General features: G+C 41.2%; 1 long non-coding RNA gene across 1 annotated transcript; it reads left to right on the top strand.

The window, feature by feature from the left end:
* Nucleotides 1–8383: 8383 nt before the first annotated feature.
* LOC146366041 (uncharacterized) lies at nucleotides 8384–13892 on the top strand. The gene is made up of 3 exons (XR_014798635.1): nucleotides 8384–8852; nucleotides 11913–12110; nucleotides 12873–13892. It is a non-coding gene; the product is annotated as an uncharacterized LOC146366041 (long non-coding RNA).
* Nucleotides 13893–22215: the final 8323 nt, after the last annotated feature.

The following is a 22215-nucleotide window of genomic DNA, read 5'->3' as shown; positions in this document are numbered from 1 at the left end:
TAAAAAGAGTAATTTGGGACGAGGAAGTCCGACAGAAAACACCTGGTGCTGTCAGGATGTTTAAGTGACACAGAATTTCAGAAAATCGAGTCAGAAATGGTTTTGTGGCTCTTGGTAAACTGATTTAGAAGGAAAATCAGTGTTTATTGTGCTGAAGTAACAGATCCGGCGCGGTCTGAAGGGAAGAATCAGCTGTACAATTCTGAGTGTGCAGCGTTGTTGATATTAACAGATCCGGCGTGGTCTGAGGAAAAGAAATAAATCTGAATGGTTGATATACTTACATGAATTTTGGTGGATCCGCTGAGGTCCAGAAGAATAATCAATGTGGACTGTGTTGGTTTGAGAGAGTGAGAAGAGAAGAGAGAGAGAGAGAGAGAGAGTGTGTGTGTGTGTGTGTGTGTGTGTGTGTGTGTGTGTGTGTGCGCGTGTGTGCGCGCGTGTGTGTGTGTGTGTGTGTGTGTGTGTGCGCGCGTGTGTGCGCGTGCGTCAAACAGCAAGTCTGAATATAGCTTGTGAGCTGGTGAGAGACGTTGCAACATGAAAACAGAGGAATTAGAGACTGAATGTCTTAAGAAAAAGTAATCAAATGATATGAGTGCAGCGGCAAAAGGATAGATTAACAGAATTGGGATGACCAGGATGACCAGGATGAACCGTGTGTTTGGCTAATGTTTGTTTTCCTTTAAGAGTGCTTGTAAAGGATTCAGCACAGACAGACAAGTGACAATTGAACAGATGTTCAGTGGTTACAGAATAGTTACATGGGGCTCATTATCTGACTACTATTGGACTCATGGTGAGTGACAAACTTAAGGGAAGTCACTGATTACAATGTGGAATGACGTTGAGATGTTAAATGATTTGGAACAAATTATGGAAAAAAGTAGGAGTTTAATGAGTTAAGAATAAACCTGCAACGATCCTTGTCTCTGTGATGCTGAATACTTTATTACACTCATGAGCTGCAGTTGGTTGCAAATGTGAAGTTGTTTTAACTTAAAGACTTTGTCTTCTAGGATACAGGCTGTGGGTGGAGCTGGGAGTTAAACAAGCTGAACATTTAATTGTTGACTAATGTGTTTACACAGGGTTACTAGCTACCTTGGCGAGGTTTGTGTGTGCGGGCGTCATTTCTACGGCTCAGTTATTACTCATGTTATTAGGGCTTTGCCTTTGTTTAAATTGTCACTCTTTACTGGCCTGTTGGACTTTTTATTATTATTTCACAGGTGCCTCTCGTCGTGTCCCACACTGGTGAGTCTGAATCTGTCAGGAAATCCGTCTGTTACATCAGCGGGACTTCACAACATCCTGGCGTCTGTCAAAGAGGCCCGTCGACCACTGACACTTCTAAACCTCGAAGGTATGCATATGTGTGAACTTGGAGATACTCCATGGACATGGAGTTTCACACTAATTCACAATTTGGATTTCTTTGATGTTTTTATCACCTGTGCAAAGTTGTACTTGGCAACAGTTTGTTTCTTGCTATCAGTCTGTTTCCTTTTGACACATTTCTAAGTTTGAACATTTAGTATGTATGCACAGAGGTGTTACATGATGAGTACACACACAGACATTACAATATAGAAGTGTGGTTTGAAGATTAAAAAAAAAAAAGATTAGTTGTGAATTAATTTTCCATTTTATGGGGCAGAAAATATTGCTGGATGCTAGCTCATAGGCTACATTTGGATGTCAAATATTTATAGGGGGGAAAATGGAAATTATGGATATGAAGTAAAATGTTTCTTTGTTGCTTAACCTGCAGGTTGTCAGGTCTCTGGCCCCTGGGAGAGTCAAGACCTGGACAGTTTGTCAGAGCTGGTCCAGGATATCCGTCTTTGCTCTCAGGCCCTCAACAAGCTGGACCGACAGACCTTGAAGCAGCGATGGGACAGGACTCAGTCACACGGACACTTTCTCGACCGAAACTCCAAGTGCCTCCTCTCTGCCACCTCCACTTGAGGGTGGCAGGTGTGTTCATAATAAATAATTAATAATGAATTATTCATTTCATAATAATTCATAATAATAGTGGTCATTTTTATAAACATTTTGTTTAATGAGGCTACACCAAAAAGAAACAAGATAAAAACAAAATAAAGTGACATGGTGTCCACCAACAGTCTGTTGATAGCTTGTGTTTTATGCATTTTTGTCTGCCTTATTTATACATGGAAAGCTCTGTGTCTGTATAAAGAGTTTGTGTTAGTGTGTGAGAGGTTTTGTGTCACAATGGTCCTGTTTTGTAGGATTTGATAAAAAAAAAAAACCCCAAACACAATTAAAGTAACTGACGATGCTATACGTTGACATCGTTCTTTCACTGTAAGACTCAGCAGGCTATGGTGAATAATCACAGCGATTTTCAGGTCTCTGAAGAAATCTATCTAGAAGCTATGACAGTGTAAAGACACCCTGCATTTTTAAATGTGTGGCGACATTTGAATGAGGCGCGTACCAGTAGAGGGAGCCAACGCACCACGAATGGTACACAGCCACAGATGCGCTTTGTGCAATGTATTTGTGACATGCAGGAGTGTCCGCAAAGAAATGTGGATAAGTTGAAAATCAAACGCTAAAGAGCTCATTCTTGCACTGTTTTGATCAGAACACACGTGGGAATGTTCAAGTGTTGAGAATTTGTAATTATAAAGTGAATTAGGGAAAGATATTAGATACTGCCACTGGCTAGATTTCAACCCGGGTCTCTCGCTCCCAAAGCACGTTCTCCATAATATATTTCAAGCGTTTAGCACAACTGAGAGGTGAAAACTGCTGTTTCTTCGTGTTACAAAATGTTCTGTAACTCCAAAAGTACACGGGCTGTCGACATCATTCTTTCACTGTAACAATCAGCAGGCTTTAATAAAAAAAAAAAAAAAAAAAAAAAAAAAATCAAGGCGGTTTTCAGGTCTCTAAAGGAAAGTACATCTAGAAGATATGACGAGTTGAAAACGCCTCCGTTACAGAATTTCAGCTGTCATTTTCACTCAAGTCTCCATATACTTTGAATGTGGAGATTTTTTAACTGTGTTGCTTCGAGGCCATTGGCGAGAAAACGGCAAGTCCTACAATAATGACAGTGGCATTTTGTGAAAGGCAAGAAAAATACCTAGGTTTTGATGTCTAATTTGTGTTAATGAAGGCAAAATTGAGCGTTTGTTTGGACATGAAGAAAAGATTGCGAAAGCGACAATGCGTGGGGTGGCGTGTTTGGTGGTCCATAGCAACCATAACAAGCAATATTGATTGATGGAAAAAATGTTTTGAGACAGCGGTTAAAAGCAGAGAGAACCCTTCTACTGCGGGCTCGCCTGCGGTCTCCTAAGCAAGGCCAGCAGGTGAATTTCAGAGCCAGGAAACTGTTTCTAATTTTTTTTTGTATTTCCCTACATTGGTCCGCATGGGATTCGAACCACTGCCCTCTGTCCTCAATCTCTGCCATGGGGCCTGTCACGTTCCCATGAGCCACTTGGGCGGCCCTGTAAGGCAGGGCAGAAGGGGTACATTTAAAGTGCACACCAGTGCACAGCCACACCCCCATTTTCAGCTCTTTTTCATTAGCTGGACACCAGGCCTTATCTAGTCAGCCGTTCCAACCACATCCCTGGCAATGTGTGCCTACTTCTTGCCGCATACAAGTGGAACGCTCACAATTTTCTGCTGTCACTCTAACGCAGCAACTTAAGTGTTTGTGACGTCACACCTATGCCCACTGCCCTCTGTGGAGAATGGGACAAATGTGCTTGCACATCAACCTATGGACTCAGACGGACTGTAAATCATCATCTTCCTCACTCAAGGTAACCTTATGGCTTGTAGGAACACTGCACATGTATGATAAGACTGTAGCCCTTCAACCGGCCCTTGTAAGCTTGCTGAAGACAGTGAACACCGTGGAATTCCCAGTATCACTGTGGTCCTAACCAACATAGGAGAGAGACATAAGATCGTGGAAGAGACATAAAGTGAGTAAAAACGATCTAAATGCATTTAGAATATATTTAGAACTACAAATGACACTTTTCTTAGCAATTATTGTTTTTTATGTCACGCTTCAAGCTAGCTCCTTTATTTGGGCTTGGGACCGGCAAAAGTGACCCGAAATTTGGTCTTTAAGTCTGGTCATTAGCCGTGTCTGGACCCAAACCACACTGCAGGTCCCAAAGTCAAACGATCACTGCAGGATCACTGAGAGTTTAAAAACTGTCTGAATTCTTTCATCTGTAATAAAATGATCAGTGTGGCTGCTCTACCAGGTGTAACAATGAAGTTTAACACCCAGGCATCCATGAAAAAAGAATTTCTGAAATGTAACGGAGTTAGAAGTTAGCAGAGAGTTAGCTCGCTAGTTTCCATCTAAATATCATATACCAGGTTCTGACTGAGGGATTTCTAAAACAAATTAAAAGGCACAGCTCTGCTATCACTTCCGACATACATGAAGACAGGAAAGCAAGCAGCAGTGATGTTTGTAGGGTTACTGAAGTTTGGCTAGCTGGTATATAGTGATGTGCTATGTGACTAGCGAAACAGCTATGTTAGCATAACATTAACACAGTGATGAACGGGAACTTTGAAGTAATGAGAAGCTTTGAAGTAAGGATAATGAAACTTTGAGAAAAAGACAGTACTGAGATAAAAGTAACATGAGATGTTATGAGGAAATAGGAGAGAAAAGAGACCAGTGTGTGATTAAAGAATAAGAGAATATAAGAGTTATTGGTCAGTTTATGGTTCAATAAGTGTTTGGTCAGGAAGTTGAAGAACTTCCTCCTTAGTAAAGAGGTTTACTAAGAATTTACTCAGGTGGCGCTGCTGAGATTTGTGGCCTCAGGAATAGCTATGATCAGAAGATCATTTTGAGATACACTTATTTGTGAGTAAAAAGAGTAATTTGGGACGAGGAAGTCCGACAGAAAACACCTGGTGCTGTCAGGATGTTTAAGTGACACAGAATTTCAGAAAATCGAGTCAGAAATGGTTTTGTGGCTCTTGGTAAACTGATTTAGAAGGAAAATCAGTGTTTATTGTGCTGAAGTAACAGATCCGGCGCGGTCTGAAGGGAAGAATCAGCTGTACAATTCTGAGTGTGCAGCGTTGTTGATATTAACAGATCCGGCGTGGTCTGAGGAAAAGAAATAAATCTGAATGGTTGATATACTTACATGAATTTTGGTGGATCCGCTGAGGTCCAGAAGAATAATCAATGTGGACTGTGTTGGTTTGAGAGAGTGAGAAGAGAAGAGAGAGAGAGAGAGAGAGAGTGTGTGTGTGTGTGTGTGTGTGTGTGTGTGCGCGTGTGTGCGCGCGTGTGTGTGTGTGTGTGTGTGTGTGTGTGTGTGCGCGTGTGTGCGCGTGCGTCAAACAGCAAGTCTGAATATAGCTTGTGAGCTGGTGAGAGACGTTGCAACATGAAAACAGAGGAATTAGAGACTGAATGTCTTAAGAAAAAGTAATCAAATGATATGAGTGCAGCGGCAAAAGGATAGATTAACAGAATTGGGATGACCAGGATGACCAGGATGAACCGTGTGTTTGGCTAATGTTTGTTTTCCTTTAAGAGTGCTTGTAAAGGATTCAGCACAGACAGACAAGTGACAATTGAACAGATGTTCAGTGGTTACAGAATAGTTACATGGGGCTCATTATCTGACTACTATTGGACTCATGGTGAGTGACAAACTTAAGGGAAGTCACTGATTACAATGTGGAATGACGTTGAGATGTTAAATGATTTGGAACAAATTATGGAAAAAAGTAGGAGTTTAATGAGTTAAGAATAAACCTGCAACGATCCTTGTCTCTGTGATGCTGAATACTTTATTACACTTATGAGCTGCAGTTGGTTGCAAATGTGAAGTTGTTTTAACTTAAAGACTTTGTCTTCTAGGATACAGGCTGTGGGTGGAGCTGGGAGTTAAACAAGCTGAACATTTAATTGTTGACTAATGTGTTTACACAGGGTTACTAGCTACCTTGGCGAGGTTTGTGTGTGCGGGCGTCATTTCTACGGCTCAGTTATTACTCATGTTATTAGGGCTTTGCCTTTGTTTAAATTGTCACTCTTTACTGGCCTGTTGGACTTTTTATTATTATTTCACAGGTGCCTCTCGTCGTGTCCCACACTGGTGAGTCTGAATCTGTCAGGAAATCCGTCTGTTACATCAGCGGGACTTCACAACATCCTGGCGTCTGTCAGAGAGGCCCGTCGACCACTGACACTTCTAAACCTCGAAGGTATGCATATGTGTGAACTTGGAGATACTCCATGGACATGGAGTTTCACACTAATTCACAATTTGGATTTCTTTGATGTTTTTATCACCTGTGCAAAGTTGTACTTGGCAACAGTTTGTTTCTTGCTATCAGTCTGTTTCCTTTTGACACATTTCTAAGTTTGAACATTTAGTATGTATGCACAGAGGTGTTACATGATGAGTACACACACAGACATTACAATATAGAAGTGTGGTTTGAAGATTAAAAAAAAAAAGATTAGTTGTGAATTAATTTTCCATTTTATGGGGCAGAAAATATTGCTGGATGCTAGCTCATAGGCTACATTTGGATGTCAAATATTTATAGGGGGGAAAATGGAAATTATGGATATGAAGTAAAATGTTTCTTTGTTGCTTAACCTGCAGGTTGTCAGGTCTCTGGCCCCTGGGAGAGTCCAGACCTGGACAGTTTGTCAGAGCTGGTCCAGGATATCCGTCTTTGCTCTCAGGCCCTCAACAAGCTGGACCGACAGACCTTGAAGCAGCGATGGGACAGGACTCAGTCACACGGACACTTTCTCGACCGAAACTCCAAGTGCCTCCTCTCTGCCACCTCCACTTGAGGGTGGCAGGTGTGTTCATAATAAATAATTAATAATGAATTATTCATTTCATAATAATTCATAATAAAAGTGGTCATTTTTATAAACATTTTGTTTAATGAGGCTACACCAAAAAGAAACAAGATAAAAACAAAATAAAGTGACATGGTGTCCACCAACAGTCTGTTGATAGCTTGTGTTTTATGCATTTTTGTCTGCCTTATTTATACATGGAAAGCTCTGTGTCTGTATAAAGAGTTTGTGTTAGTGTGTGAGAGGTTTTGTGTCACAATGGTCCTGTTTTGTAGGATTTGATAAAAAACCAAACACAATTAAAGTAACTGACGATGCTATACGTTGACATCGTTCTTTCACTGTAAGACTCAGCAGGCTATGGTGAATAATCACAGCGATTTTCAGGTCTCTGAAGAAATCTATCTAGAAGCTATGACAGTGTAAAGACACCCTGCATTTTTAAATGTGTGGCGACATTTGAATGAGGCGCGTACCAGTAGAGGGAGCCAACGCACCACGAATGGTACACAGCCACAGATGCGCTTTGTGCAATGTATTTGTGACATGCAGGAGTGTCCGCAAAGAAATGTGGATAAGTTGAAAATCAAACGCTAAAGAGCTCATTCTTGCACTGTTTTGATCAGAACACACGTGGGAATGTTCAAGTGTTGAGAATTTGTAATTATAAAGTGAATTAGGGAAAGATATTAGATACTGCCACTGGCTAGATTTCAACCCGGGTCTCTCGCTCCCAAAGCACGTTCTCCATAATATATTTCAAGCGTTTAGCACAACTGAGAGGTGAAAACTGCTGTTTCTTCGTGTTACAAAATGTTCTGTAACTCCAAAAGTACACGGGCTGTCGACATCATTCTTTCACTGTAACAATCAGCAGGCTTTAATAAAAAAAAAAAAAAAAAAAAAAAAAAAAATCAAGGCGGTTTTCAGGTCTCTAAAGAAAAATACATCTAGAAGATATGAGGAGTTGAAAACGCCTCCGTTACAGAATTTCAGCTGTCATTTTCACTCAAGTCTCCATATACTTTGAATGTGGAGATTTTTTAACTGTGTTGCTTCGAGGCCATTGGCGAGAAAACGGCAAGTCCTACAATAATGACAGTGGCATTTTGTGAAAGGCAAGAAAAATACCTAGGTTTTGATGTCTAATTTGTGTTAATGAAGGCAAAATTGAGCGTTTGTTTGGACATGAAGAAAAGATTGCGAAAGCGACAATGCGTGGCGTGGCGTGTTTGGTGGTCCATAGCAAGCATAACAAGCAATATTGATTGATGGAAAAAATGTTTTGAGACAGCGGTTAAAAGCAGAGAGAACCCTTCTACTGCGGGCTCGCCTGCGGTCTCCTAAGCAAGGCCAGCAGGTGAATTTCAGAGCCAGGAAACTTTTTCTAATTTTTTTTTGTATTTCCCTACATTGGTCCGCATGGGATTCGAACCACTGCCCTCTGTCCTCAATCTCTGCCATGGGGCCTGTCACGTTCCCATGAGCCACTTGGGCGGCCCTGTAAGGCAGGGCAGAAGGGGTACATTTAAAGTGCACACCAGTGCACAGCCACACCCCCATTTTCGGCTCTTTTTCATTAGCTGGACACCAGGCCTTATCTAGTCAGCCGTTCCAACCACATCCCTGGCAATGTGTGCCTACTTCTTGCCGCATACAAGTGGAACGCTCACAATTTTCTGCTGTCACTCTAACGCAGCAACTTAAGTGTTTGTGACGTCACACCTATGCCCACTGCCCTCTGTGGAGAATGGGACAAATGTGCTTGCACATCAACCTATGGACTCAGACGGACTGTAAATCATCATCTTCCTCACTCAAGGTAACCTTATGGCTTGTAGGAACACTGCACATGTATGATGAGACTGTAGCCCTTCAACCGGCCCTTGTAAGCTTGCTGAAGACAGTGAACACCGTGGAATTCCCAGTATCACTGTGGTCCTAACCAACATAGGAGAGAGACATAAGATCGTGGAAGAGACATAAAGTGAGTAAAAACGATCTAAATGCATTTAGAATATATTTAGAACTACAAATGACACTTTTCTTAGCAATTATTGTTTTTTATGTCACGCTTCAAGCTAGCTCCTTTATTTGGGCTTGGGACCGGCAAAAGTGACCCGAAATTTGGTCTTTAAGTCTGGTCATTAGCCGTGTCTGGACCCAAACCACACTGCAGGTCCCAAAGTCAAACGATCACTGCAGGATCACTGAGAGTTTAAAAACTGTCTGAATTCTTTCATCTGTAATAAAATGATCAGTGTGGCTGCTCTACCAGGTGTAACAATGAAGTTTAACACCCAGGCATCCATGAAAAAAGAATTTCTGAAATGTAACGGAGTTAGAAGTTAGCAGAGAGTTAGCTCGCTAGTTTCCATCTAAATATCATATACCAGGTTCTGACTGAGGGATTTCTAAAACAAATTAAAAGGCACAGCTCTGCTATCACTTCCGACATACATGAAGACAGGAAAGCAAGCAGCAGTGATGTTTGTAGGGTTACTGAAGTTTGGCTAGCTGGTATATAGTGATGTGCTATGTGACTAGCGAAACAGCTATGTTAGCATAACATTAACACAGTGATGAACGGGAACTTTGAAGTAATGAGAAGCTTTGAAGTAAGGATAATGAAACTTTGAGAAAAAGACAGTACTGAGATAAAAGTAACATGAGATGTTATGAGGAAATAGGAGAGAAAAGAGACCAGTGTGTGATTAAAGAATAAGAGAATATAAGAGTTATTGGTCAGTTTATGGTTCAATAAGTGTTTGGTCAGGAAGTTGAAGAACTTCCTCCTTAGTAAAGAGGTTTACTAAGATTTTACTCAGGTGGCGCTGCTGAGATTTGTGGCCTCAGGAATAGCTATGATCAGAAGATCATTTTGAGTGTCAGAGTATAATATTATTTTATGCCATGTTAGACCCTTAATTAAAGATGGTGAATTATTATGTAGTTTTATTTTGCATTATTCTCCTGAATTAGAAGACGGTGATAACTATTGCATTTGTTAAGCTGAGTTGCATTACATTAGACTGCTGATTTATTGTGAATGAATGATATTGTTTTATGATGCATTATACTGCTGAGTTATGAGAAATACTGTTTGCAGAAAGTCATCGCCTTATTTGTCTGATTAGAAGAGAACAGAACATACTGGAGTTTTCTGCCCCATCTCAGCAGGAGCAGATAAACAGGGAGCCAAGGTCGTAGCTTAGGCGCTGTGTGAGAGAAAGAATGTGAATGTTTAGGCTTTTATGATTAGGTGGGGGCCACTAGAGGCTATAAGAGTTTGATCAATGCTCCACCATTTTGAGATCTGATGCTGTCTGCGTACGGTGTCCATCTCCCACGCGTGTGATCATTAAAATCATCGTTTGACTCAACCCGGCCGGACCAGTGTTGTTATTGTGGTTTTTCCTCTTGTATCCATCCCCAATATTTGAATCCGTAACAGTTTTGGGGGCTCGTCCTGTGGTATTGGGGTGGAATTTTGGAGGTTTGGACGGTCCGAGGTTGTCGAACGGACAGGCACAAGCCAGTGGTCTGACGTGAGTGGGCATAAGCCGGCTTATACAAAGGTAAAGCACTACCTGTTGAATTATTTCCAAAGTGTGCCAAATTGGACATGATAAAATTGAAGTCTACTCACTGAAATTACTGGTAAATGTCTGTTTTGATTTTGATGAAAAAATCTCATGAGTTGAAGCAGTTAGAGTCTGCTAAGAAATAAATGCAGTTAGAGTCTGCTAACAAATAAATGCAGTTAGAGTCTGCTGAGAAATAAATGCAGTTAGAGTCTGCTAAGAAATTGGGTTGGAGTCCCAAGTAGTTGGATAGGGAATTGGTCATTTTGTGGGTTGGAGTCCCAATTGGTCATGGGAGTGGACCTGAGTGGTCATTTTGTGGGTTGGAGTCCCCATTGACCACTAGGTTGCACCTGCCTCAGTCATACTCTTGTTTTGGGGGGTTGACTGTTGTTTTAAAGTGTTATAAATTATTATAGGACGGCAGTTGGAGTCTGCTAGGAAGCGCAGTGCTCAGAGGTAACGCTTGCCAAGGTCGGGGACGCCTAGGCCTTGTCCTCTTTGAGGGATAGTCAGTTGGTCACTGTGGAGCTTGGGGCACTCCAGAATAACTAGTGGTTGCACCACTCACCGTTTGGAACGGTGTCTGCGCTTTTTTGGACACTGTTAAATTGAGTTAGGGACTTTAGAGATGAGGCCAGATACAGTTAGAGTCTGATACTGGTTAATTGATTACAAAAAAGTTGGACTTTCTTCGGTTGGACCCGTTAACTTAAATTTGTCAAAATTGTGTAGGCGCTAAATCTGCCAGGCCTGACAGTGGCTGTAAATATAAGACGTCTTTGTAATATAAAATAATAGAACTGTGTGAGAGACTGTGTGTGACGAGAGCGCGCTGCAGCGCTGCGAGCTATTTTCAGACGGTGTGTGAACCTGCAAATGAGGTGGCTGCTGTGAAGCGCACAGAGGACTTTTGCTTCCGGTTTAGCGTGTTTTTTGAGTTTTATAATTATGATTTGCAAATACTGTTAAAGACCTGTAAATAAGACGCTGATTTTGCTGATTATAATATTACAAATAAGGTTTTGAATGACTAGGGTAAATGTTTGATGTTTGGCTGAGTTTTGATATAGAAAAGACAAATCGTGCATGATTTAGACCGGCACTTCAGTCGGCAGAGTAAGACTGAGTGATAAATACAGCTGTGATTTGTTTCAGTTTTATGGTGTGAAGCAGGATTTATAAGATTTTTAAAGTGACTCTTGGTTCAGCCCAATAATATAAGCGGTTACATTTGATTTACTGTTGGTTTTATCATAATATAGGGTGTGATCAAGCACGAATTTCAGCTGTGTGTGTGACAGGAACTCTGCATGCCCATAAAAGGCAACGGCCAGACTGTGAGAAGTATGCACCGAGAGAGAGAGAGTAAAATCTAGTCAGATGAAGTGAATCAGGATGTTTTCAGAAAAGAAATAGTAAGTGAAGGTTTTCAGAAAAGAAATACTAAATGAATGTTTTAGTGTGTTAATACAGGTGGATTTCTCCCAACCTGGAAACCTGAGTACAGCGGCAAAAGCATAAACAGAATTGGGACGACAGACAGGCCAAGCTTTGGCTCAAAAGTTTACAGCTTGACCTCACTCTGTCCCCACCCGGAAAAGAAGCTTAAAGGACATCTTCTCCTCCAGTTATCGGTTACCATCACTGGAAATTTGCAGGCAAGTTTTTGACTGAATTGTTGTTGGCACCATGTGTCCCTGAATCTCACAAGCAAGCTCTAACTCCTGGCTGTAGACATGGAATGCTGTTATTTAAGGTGGGAAATCAAAATTTGGGAAACAAAATAAAAACACACACACAACCAGAGAAATGTATGAGAAAGGCACGTGTTAGAGAAATGCCTTGTTTGAGAAAAAAGTTAAAATAACCCACCTACAAACGCACACACACGCAATGAAGAAACAGCTTACATTCATGAACACGTGAAGATTTTCCAGCAAGGTTAAAGCAGCGAAATTTAACATACACCTGTTGTTAAATGATAAAGTTTATCCACTACTAACAAATAAACTCTCTGGGTTGCAGGACAACAACTTATCTTCAAAAAAAAAAAAAAAGACACTGGTCTGACCAACCAGTGATGACACGACAAATTTAGTGAAAGTAAAAAGATTGAAATTGTGACATGTTTTCTGCTGATTGATTAATACAAGTGATTACTGAATGAAAGAAAATTCCTTTTATGGGCTTTTAAACATGATCTTAACAATTTTAACATGTACCTGTGTTGTCCTGTCAGCTTGGTGGGTTATGAGTTGATTATATAGTGAGAAAAAACAAAAAAAAGGGGGAGAGAAGGCTGACACAGGGCCTGGCCCGGTGTTTCTCCCCTCTCTGAATAACACAGCCAACACAACATCATTTTCCTGTTCGTCTGTTTTTGTTTTGTTTTTGTTTTTTCTCTTTATGCTTGATTACAGGCTGCTTTGCCGAGGCTGACCTGGACTCCTGCTCTCTCCTCTACCATCTTTGATGTGACCCTGACCAAATGCTACAGCAGCTGGACCCACAACAACAACCTGAAAATGTCAACAGTGCTGCAGGAAACCGATCTCATGCAGCGGAGACGGAGAGCGTTAAATCCAAGGCCCGTTTCACTACACGGGGGAGATTTCCAGACAGCTTCAGCTGACAGAGCTGTGACGAGACGCCCATTAAGCCCAGAGGAAAAGTGAGGCTGAGCAAAAGAAGGCTGACCTTAACAACTCTGCATTAAAACTGTGCAGGACAGTGACGGACCAACACGGATGATCGGGAAGCAAAAAGGGCGTGCCAGAGACAGGAGGAGTAACTGAGGTCAGGAGGCACCTCAGAATGGACAAAAGCACCAGAAGAAAATAAGCTGAAGGCACAGGTGTCGGGGCTCGGCCAGGAGCTGACCTCTGAGAAGAGCCGGACAGCAGAGCCGCAGAAGGCCGTGGAGCAAAGCAAGGAAAACATCAATGGACTTCAATCTGACGTGTACGGAAAAGACTCTGAGGTTTCGGCCCTCAGTAAGAGCTCAAGGCATCAGAGCAGAAACTGAGCATGGCTCAGGAGGAGCTGGCTGATAATCGAACCCATCAGTCAGGCTTGGAGTCCCAGACACAGGACTTGAAATCAGGCCGGAGCTTGCTGGAGCAGGAGGTCGCCAAACCTGACAAGAAGCTCCTACAGCAGGAGCAAACCCTGAAGGAGCTACAGAAGCAAAAGGATCAAGTTAAGGAGGAGCTGGACAAGGAGAAGATGCAGGACACTGGAGAAAAGGACTGCCAATGGATGCAAACGGACTGAAATGGAGGAGGGCAGGACCCCAGGGCACGCTTCAGGCCGTGGTTTACCCAGAACACCAGAACAGGAAAGTGATGAACACACACACACACAAACACACACACATCTACATGCACTGACTCAGAATGAAGAGAAACACACATATGCACTCGTTGATTCACTGACACACACACACACGCTGAGTCAATTGAGTGAGAAATGACACACACACACACACACACACACACACACACACACACAAATCGAAATGCTGACTCAATTCACTGAGAAGTGATCCATACACACAGACACACACATGCACACACACACATGCACACGCTTGTGCAATGAAGAGTGATACACACACACACACGCTGCTGCAATGAAGAATGCTTTACTAACAAATGCTTATGCTGACACGCAAAATGCTGCACACAATAGTCCAAATACAGAATCTGTTACAACAACAAGAAGCCATTGATTGTTTATTGGTTAAATGCATTTCATGTCACCCAGAGGGCGTTTGTGTAGGTTTAGGGGACAGGGTCTAAGGCAGTTTGGTTATGAAAACAATGTCTGTGCGTGATGTCTGTCTATGGCTCAAGGCCTCGACTGAATTGTTTACTGTGCTTCACACAGCCTGATAAGGAGCAGTGGTACAGAGTGAAAATGATGAATTAACGGTGTGAGTTTTATTTCGGAGCGCCACATTTTTGATTGAGATTTAATTGAAGGAGGAACACACTGAAAAAATAATAATAATAAAAAAAAAAATAAAAAATAGAGAAAAAAAAGGGGGCCAGCCCTTGGATTTACGTAAGCATCTCGCGTGTATTTAACACAATTGCCTCAGGCTTTAAAGATCTGTACGAAATCCAACAACTCAATTTGTTCTCATTGAGATGACACGATACGATCTAATAAGAGTGGTTAGCTGCTGAACTCACGGAATCCACGACACCGCATACGATTTCAAACTACAGGAAAATCACTGGAGTTATAAGAGGCGACAACGACACCCACACCCCATGCATGCTGTTGCTATTTATTGTGGATTAACCTGTCAAGGGCAAGAACAAAATAATTCTGCATCAAATACAGGAAATCATAGCTTTCCTGTATTTCCTACATTGTTGGCATGCTGGTTGGTGCTGTTGCTCCACATTAAGAAGGTCTTGGGTGCAGGTCCACAGTCTGGCTAGTTTGCAGTGGTTTCTCTCTGGGTGTTCTGGTTTCCTGCCACAGTGAAAAGTCATGCAGCTATTAGAGCTAGGTTAATTGATGATTCTAAATTATCCATGAATGTGAGTGTGAATGGCTGTTTGTTTCTATCTGATAGACTGGTCAGCTGTCCGGGGTGTACCCTGCCTGGCAACCTATCACTTCAGGGTTATTTCCCAGCCCTGGTGCAACCAGGAGAAAGATAGGAGGATGGTAGTTGTTGTAGACCCATTCAATTATATGGTAACCAGGATCTAGACTTTGTTGAGCGGTATGCAATATGAAGACAACATGTAGTATTTAAGTGACCAAGTAGAATTTGAATAAAAGTTATTGAATAGTGTTGAAATAAACTGACAGAATTGAAGGATCAAAATATTCCAGGAGCTCAACTTACTCCATCTGAACATGTTTCAATCGTGTTTTATGAACACGAAATGCACAGGTTTACTGAATATGAAAAGGTTGTGTTGATTTAACTCAGTTGTTTGAGTTTCTGTCAGAGCAAAACATTTGTGTGCAACCAGTGTCCACTATTGAATCGAGTAGATCCAACACGTTTTTTGTCAGGGCAAAAAGGAGTTACGGTCCCTGTGTTCCTACACAATATTGTCCCAGGAGGGAGAAAAACTCTCTGGCGAAGTTTTGGTTGATTTTTGGGTTTTGCTTAACACTAGGTTGATTTCATCAGTGAGGTTTGGATTGTTTTCTTTCTCTAAGAGAGAGAAAGATGGTTTTATGCTTGGACATGTTTGCAATGGGCCCCAGTATTTGTTATTATATGAGTATTTTATTGGTTACGTTTGTCTTTGCTTTTGTTACAGTGCACTGAAATAAGAACATCTGAGAGGTGTGATCCACCGGTGGTGATGTTTTGGTATTTTGTGAGTTCCTGATTTAACAAATCAGCTCTTTAATCCAGGCCTGAGAGATTGAACTTTAAAGCGCTATAAAATATTCTTACAGAAAACAGTCGCAAAGTGTTTTTCTCCATGATTATAATGGGCTTGGGAGAAATTCGCTTATATGGGACACTGATCACATGAGAAGTCCTGAGCCTAAAAGGATTGCAGCGAGTCAGTCCAGTCAAAAAAACAAGGAACTGTTTTCCTCTAAAATGATGACGTCATCTTGCTGGTGAGGGAGGCTCGAATAGGTTGCGCGTGAGACTCCATTATCAGCAACTTCTGGTATGAATGTGTGTGGATGTATGCATGTGACTGGACTGTGATGGACTGACGACTAAAAGTTTTAACTGACTTGATACTGAGACAAAAATGGTGCCGACTTTAGGATTAGTAAATGTCCACAAACAATTCACCCAGCCTGTAAAAGAAGGGTGGATGTTTTGTCTTGCTTTGATTTGTTTTTACAAGAACAGAAGGATGACAGAGACTAAAGGGGGAGACTGTAGCTTGACATGAGTGTGAACTGCAGACTTAACCCTTTGGTGGCTAATTTTGAGTTACTGATGTTTGCATTAAGAAAATTGTGTTTTAGTAGCTGTGTTTCGATTAATGTATCACATTATATTGTTGGGGATGTTAAATGCTAAAGTGAAGAAAAGGTTTGATTTCACTCATGACTGAACATGTTATTATTAACCATAGCAGGCCACTGTAAAGAGTCAATTAACTTTTATAGAGGAAAAAAGCAAAGAAAAAAGCCAAAAAAAAAACAAACCCTCTATTGATGTCTATGAATAACAGGGGAATGATAGCCGTGTCACATTCAAAATGGAGATATGTAAGGATAAACACTGGTCCCCATCTTTTAGGTCCTTTCATTGAAATAGTCAATAATTCAGAAAAGTAGAGATATGACCGACAGGGGCATGTGCTGAGAGGTGGTGCTGCACAAGAACAAGCGCAAAATAAAGAAAAATTATTGTGTTTAGCTTTGATAAATTCAAATTAAAATGTACCATTGCACTCAGAGGTTCAATATGAAATCAAATATATGCTAATTTTGTATGAAGTGCATGACTGGTGACTGTTCTGTCCTGAGCTTTTGTTTTTACAGCACCCACTTGACCACACCAACAGTGTCTCGCCACCAAAAGGGGGTACTTGCAAAGAATAGGGAGGAATATCATCAAAACTGGGAAAGGTAAGCCCCAAAAGGGGGTGATAACACCATAACTTTCACTTATGGTCAAATTCTCAAAATTTGATCCCAGGCTTGAAAAATTCTTCAAAACATTTAGAGACGGAGTGGAGTTTTAGATAAATATAATGTGCCAAACCACATGCGGATGGAGAGTTGGAATCGATAACATGGTGAAATAACACGCAGGAAAATATTGACCATGTTGATTATGTTGATTCCAGAGTGCAGAGATTGGCTAATCTGACCAGGAAATGTTATAAAATGAATTGTCGGAACAGTCAGCGTTAAAGTCACCTTTGACAGTCCAGAGCAAGGTTATTATCGTTAGTAATTCGGTCTAAACTGCTGCAAGTGAATTGGAAACAAAATTTGAATGAATTTAGAACAGTTCATACTTATAACACAAGTGATTTTAAGCCATAACTTGATTAGGTAAAGCTATTAAGATAATTATGAGCTGCCTTGACACAAAGAAAGTGAAGTCCTTCACCCTGAAAGGATGGAGTGATGCTCTGCCTCTGTAGTCAAGTTCAGACATAGGCCTTAAGCAATCATGAGCCACTAATAAGCGTGACAGAATTCACAAATTTAAATAAACCACATTGGGTGAGCGACCCTGACAAAAGAAAATCTATGAGCACGCAATAAAGTGGATTTGTTAGAGCCCGTTTAACATTTGCCTTTCAGAAAAATAAATAAATAAATAAATTGATTTGCATTAACAGACACACATTAAAAAAAAAAAAAGTCCATTTGACACTGAAAAATCCCTGTTCAAATAGAGTACATGTAAACGAAATAATGAAAACTAGAAGTGAGGAAAAAAACATTTTCGTTAACGGAAATAAAAATAAGAACAAAAAAGGAAAATTAACTAAAACTGTAATGAGCGTTCACAAAACTAACTAAAATTAACTGAATTTATAGCAAAATGTGTTTAGTTTTCATTGAGGTGTGCGTGTCCTACAATAGTCATGGGTGAAAATGAAGTTTAGTTTCCAGATTTTTTCTTGCTGTGTCTCATTATGCCAGCAGGTGACCAGTACGTTAGGCGAGTCGTCTGTGTTGCTGCTCCGTCCACGTGCAGAATCATGTCAGGAAAAGTCAGGAGAAAGCGCCAGAGTCCAATTTGGAATTACTTTAAATATGACTGTGTTTTGGATAAAGCAAGTGTCTTGTAGTGGAAAGAGACAAATTATCAGGGACACTTCTAAAGGGAAAAAATCCCACAAACCTTAAAGTGCACTTGAAAAGCCCACACAAGAAGGCTGACCTGGCTTACCTTGAAAAGGTAAGGGGGAGCACACTCCCCCTCCTCAGAGAGCTCCCCCCACTCAACCCTCATCCCCAGAAAACAGAAGCTAACCCCATGCAAGGCAGCGTGATGCATCCCAAGACAACAGGACTGGGACATCTACATAACTGTGTGAGTCAATCGCCTACAAAAAGATTATCAATTCACTTGAACCAAAATTGCGAACACCTGGTGCTGCAAGAGTTGATAGTCTCAACACCCAAGGATAAGCAGAAGAGCATGACTGATATGATGAAACTGGGATTTTGTTACACTTAATTATTGCAAACACAACTAAAACTATAACTGAAACTGATCAAAACTAAACTGAAACTAAGGATTTTCGAAAAAAAATAAAAACTAGACTGAACTAGCAAACAATTGATAAAAACTAATTACAACTGACATAAAATTGAAAATCTGAAGTCGAAGCTAAATAAAAATAAAAAACTAACGAAAATTGCAAATCTATTAACACCCTGGTCCAGACTAAGATGGCGTTGGACATCTTCAGGGCGGAAAAAGGTTGGTGTGACCAAGGTGTGGTTTGGCTTGTTGTATGTATATTTCAAGATGATATGGCTCTGGATGGACCAGTTACCAGGGCATGGAAGGAGGACTGACTTATTAAATGAGGAGAAGGAATTTTCTGGGATTGAAGATCCTCTGGGTGAGTGGTTGACTAAAAACATGCATAAAATAAAAGCTATTTTTCATTATTGATTGGTAATAGATTGATAATTGGCCACATTTACAGCTGTATTGACTTGTTGTGGACGTAGTCTACTTCAGGTTTAAGCACTCTAATTAATAGATTGAAAATAGAGACATTAAAGGAAGAATATGCAGCACCACCCTGTTAGACGCCAGTGGCGATGGGGCTCAGTGATGAATCAGGTGAGCTGGATTCATGGCTGAATCAAAACAAAGGTTCCCCTGCTGTGGTCAGTGAGGGGAAAAACAGGGGGAAATAAAATTCAAAAGAGGCATGGATAAACGTTTATTTGTGAAGTTTGTAAACGGGATAAAAGGGGGTGTTTTACTGTTATTTTAGCATCAGCATTATTATTGCATCAGAATCATATAACAAGCATTGCATTAATGATTTATTGAAGCTTTTGACATTATATTAACATTTGTGTTCCGGTGATTGTTATAACCTCAGGTTAATCTTCTATTTACAGGTGTCAGGATAATCGTATGATCTTTCATTGCAGGTGTAACCATGATCATTTTTATACATATTGCAGTTTGTTGCTCATTATAGAGTTGTGCTCAAGTTAATAAGGGTTAAAAGCTACAGTCAGCGCGATGTCTGGCTGATCTATGGACTGGAGTGACTTTGAGCATAGAAGGCCGCACGCGCTTACACGACACACATATCATGCTTTTCTTGGCTCCGGGCGGAGCCTACTGGAGCTACGACACTGGATAGGAGAAAGTCTGATACTTTCTGAGAGATGAGGTCACTAACCTTTTCTTTTAATTTTCTAGCTCCGTTGATTTGACACATTGGAATGTGTCAAAAAAGGGGGGAAGTTGGGTTTTAACATCAAACAAGGGTTATATGAACATTTTTATGACTTCATTTGTTTTAATAACTTAGGTATGGTACAGCTTAAGCCAATAGTGACCCAAGAGGTCTCCGGACTTTTTTAGAGAACCAGTGAGAAGCATAAATCATTTTTAATCCATGTTTAAGCATTAATCATTGAAATGAATTGAATAGCATTTAGAAGATAAAATGCCTGTGTTCACGAGAAGCTGAGTACCACACTGGAGAGGAAACCGTGGGACAGTAGGCGGAAGGAAACACATGAGTGGTTTTAATAATTTCTTACACACCTTGCAAATGTGCTTATAAGGAGTTGGCACTTGGTCTTTTGAAGGTCATAAGCTTCGTCCGGCGTGATGGTCCGGACTGATATATTGCAGGTATTGACTTTGAGTGCAGAGGGCTAAATGCAAACATGCTTACACACACACAGGATATGATTAGAATAAGTCCCTGGGACATTCTGAATATTCTAAACCAATTCTGAATCACCAGAAGGTCAGTAGATAACAACAGTAGATTATTAGGGCTAGGCAGGGAGGTGTTTTGGTTTTCTGTCTCTTACAGAGAAAGGAACAGACACCAGACGAGGTCACAGATATACGAGGATCCTTCGCAGCAGAGGCAGACACAGTGACTGCCGAGACACCAACTGGGTCCAAGTGTCATGGCGTTTGGCCTCTGATTAGTCACCTCAAAAGGATGGATCCCATAAACACAGCAATAACCATGAATGGGTTGGCGGAGATCCAGGGACACCAGACCAACGAGGTTCGAGAGGCTCTTGGGCAAAAGGGGGACACGTTCCTGTTCCTTTTTCTGGGGAATACACGGGATACACAGGACCCGAGGATACACAGATTGTTGTTTGACATCGGGGCAGAATAATCCCCTGATCTGTGCAACGACTGAAGGGTTGTCTAACCCCTGAGGTTGAAGAAAGAAGAGCAGAGGATCACCCAACTGGAAGACACTGGTGGCTGCAGCAATAAAATAAAGGCTAAAAGCTCCTCGGACAGAGGTTCTAGTCTGAGTACGTCTGAAGGGTATAAGGTAGCACCAAAATAAAGCTGTGGGAGAACTGGGGAGTGTCATCTGTACCTGCTACTGTTGGAATAATAGTTCTTCTTGCACCTGGACTGCGCAAACACAGAGGTCGTCTCACATATGGTTCGCCCAACAGGGGGACAAAGGGCCTCAGGCGTAAGAAGAAATGAACCCGGCCGCATTGGACTACAGGGTGTAGGTGAGCTCTTTATTCTAAAGAGCAGAAAAGGGGGAGTGTCAGATTATAATATTATTTTATGCCATGTTAGACCCTTAATTAAAGATGGTGAATTATTATGTAGTTTTAGTTTGCATTATTCTCCTGAATTAGAAGACGGTGATAACTATTGCATTTGTTAAGCTGAGTTGCATTACATTAGACTGCTGATTTATTGTGAATGAATGATATTGTTTTATGATGCATTATACTGCTGAGTTATGAGAAATACTGTTTGCAGAAAGTCATCGCCTTATTTGTCTGATTAGAAGAGAACAGAACATACTGGAGTTTTCTGCCCCATCTCAGCAGGAGCAGATAAACAGGGAGCCAAGGTCGTAGCTTAGGCGCTGTGTGAGAGAAAGAATGTGAATGTTTAGGCTTTTATGATTAGGTGGGGGCCACTAGAGGCTATAAGAGTTTGATCAATGCTCCACCATTTTGAGATCTGATGCTGTCTGCGTACGGTGTCCATCTCCCACGCGTGTGATCATTAAAATCATCGTTTGACTCAACCCGGCCGGACCAGTGTTGTTATTGTGGTTTTTCCTCTTGTATCCATCCCCAATATTTGAATCCGTAACATGAGATACACTTATTTGAGAGTAAAAAGAGTCATTTGGGACGAGGAAGTCCGACAGAAAACACCTGGTGCTGTCAGGATGTTTAAGTGACACAGAATTTCAGAAAATCGAGTCAGAAATGGTTTTGTGGCTCTTGGTAAACTGATTTAGAAGGAAAATCAGTGTTTATTGTGCTGAAGTAACAGATCCGGCGCGGTCTGAAGGGAAGAATCAGCTGTACAATTCTGAGTGTGCAGCGTTGTTGATATTAACAGATCCGGCGTGGTCTGAGGAAAAGAAATAAATCGGTGAATGGTTGATATACTTACATGAATTTTGGTGGATCCGCTGAGGTCCAGAAGAATAATCAATGTGGACTATGTTGGTTTGAGAGAGTGAGAAGAGAAGAGAGAGAGAGAGAGAGTGTGTGTGTGTGTGTGTGTGTGTGTGTGTGTGTGTGTGTGTGTGTGTGTGTGCGTCAAACAGCAAGTCTGAATATAGCTTGTGA

This window comes from Perissodus microlepis, chromosome 19, assembly GCF_051167445.1.
Source record: "Perissodus microlepis isolate ML-2025 ecotype Zambia chromosome 19, ASM5116744v1, whole genome shotgun sequence".
Taxonomy (NCBI): Eukaryota; Metazoa; Chordata; class Actinopteri; order Cichliformes; family Cichlidae; genus Perissodus; species Perissodus microlepis.
The sequence above is the reverse complement of the archived record's forward strand: the minus strand, read 5'-3'. Positions and strand labels throughout refer to the sequence as shown.